The sequence below is a fragment of the Elephantulus edwardii genome, unplaced genomic scaffold (assembly GCF_000299155.1).
Source record: "Elephantulus edwardii isolate Elephantulus edwardi_28Jun2011 unplaced genomic scaffold, EleEdw1.0 scaffold00065, whole genome shotgun sequence".
In the NCBI taxonomy this organism is placed as follows: domain Eukaryota; kingdom Metazoa; phylum Chordata; class Mammalia; order Macroscelidea; family Macroscelididae; genus Elephantulus; species Elephantulus edwardii.
This window is the reverse complement of record NW_006399815.1, coordinates 5144484-5146363: the sequence shown is the minus strand read 5'-3', so window position 1 is coordinate 5146363 and position 1880 is coordinate 5144484.

Here is a 1880-nt window from a genome sequence, read left to right as displayed (position 1 = left end):
TTCTTCCACCCTTCCAAGCATGATGTCCTTCTCCAAGGACATCCTGATCACATGCCCAAAGTATGTGAGGTGGAGCTTTAAAATCCTTGCCTTGAAGGAGACACTCGGTGGTCCATGGTATGTACAATACTCTTCTCTAACACCACATCTCAAAGGCATCAATTCTTCTTCTGTCATCCTTAATCATTGTCCAGCTCTCTGATGCTTAGTAAGTAATTGAAAAGACCATGGCCTGGGTCAGATTCACCTTAGTTTCTAGACTCACATCATTGTTCTTCAGTACTCTAGACAGATCCCTGACAGCAAATTTTTCCAGTGCAATTTGCCTTTTGATTTTTTCACTGCTGGAGCCAATAGTGTTGATTGTGGAGCCAAGCAACCTGAAATTATTAACAATCTCAATCCCTTCTCCATCTACCATGGTGCAGCGAATTGGCCCAGTAGTGAGAATCTCTGTCTTTGTGATGTTGAGCCTCAACCATACAGTTCCTGACTTTCTACAGCACATACTTCAGGTCTTTCTCCATTTCAGCAAGCAAAGTATGTCATCTACAAATCACACGGTTTTTTTATAAGTCTTTCTCCAATCTTGATGCCACCCTCATCCTCAATAAGTCCAGCCTCCCAAATGATCTGTTCTGAATATAGATTTAAAAGGTATGGAGACAGGATGCATCTCTGACACATTTCTTTCCTGAATTTTTTTGAAACATGCAGTATTTCCTTGCTCTGTTCTGAGGACTGCTTCCCTGTCTGAATACAAGTTTCACAAGAGCACAATTAAATGTTTTGTAATTCCCATTCTCCTCAAGGTTGGCCACAATTTGTTGTAATCCACACAGTCAAATACCTTTGCATATTCAATGAAAGATAGATAGATAGATAGATAGATAGATAGATAGATAGATAGATAGATAGATGATAGATAGATAGATAGATAGATAGATAGATAATGATAAAGACCAATCACATTGTGTTATACATCAATAGCAACTGTTGCTGCTATTTGATTGGTTAAATTATTAATTAAAATGTCTAATCAATTCATTATATATTGCCTTTCTCTTCACCACCTTAGCCCTTTTTATTTCCTTCTTTCTCATCCTACCCGTGATAACCATCCAAGAATGATTCTATGTATGTGTAAACCCTTTCTTTCTTTTCTCTTCTCTTCTCATTTCATTGCTGTCAAATTGCAAACAACTTAGAGCTGACCCTCCAGTGGATTTTCAGAGGCTGTAAATAACAGGAGGGGATATGGCACATCTTCTCCTACTAAGTAATTGGTAGATTTGAACTATCAGAGAAGAGCTGCCTTTGAGTTAGCAGTGCAACTCCATACAGACTACACAATCAGGGCTCATACTTTGCCCTTGTTGTTGTGTTGCTATGTGCCATTGAGTTGAGCATGACTCATAGATAGCCTATGAACAGCATATCTACATCTTGTTCTATCCTGTGCCATCCTTATCATTTCTGACATATTTGAGCCCATTGCTGCAATCATACTGTGTCAATTCATCTTACTGAGAGTTCTCTTCACTTGTGCTGATCCTTCACCTTTCCAAGTATGATGTCTCTTTCCAGGGAATTGTCCCTCCTAACGGTATGTCAAAAGTATGTGAGACCGTATTTCTCTGTCCTTGCCTCCAAAGAGCTTTCTGATTGTACCTTCTCCAAGACATATCTATTTGTTCTTTCAACAGTCCATGGAACATTCAGTGCTCTTCTCCAACACGACACAAAGGCATCAATTCTTCTGTTATCCTTAGTCATTGCCCAGCTCTCAGATGCATAGCAAGTGATTTGAAAGACCACAGTCTAGAGAATCAGGCACCTTAGTCTTCACACTAACATCTTTGCTCCTCAGTACTTTGGAG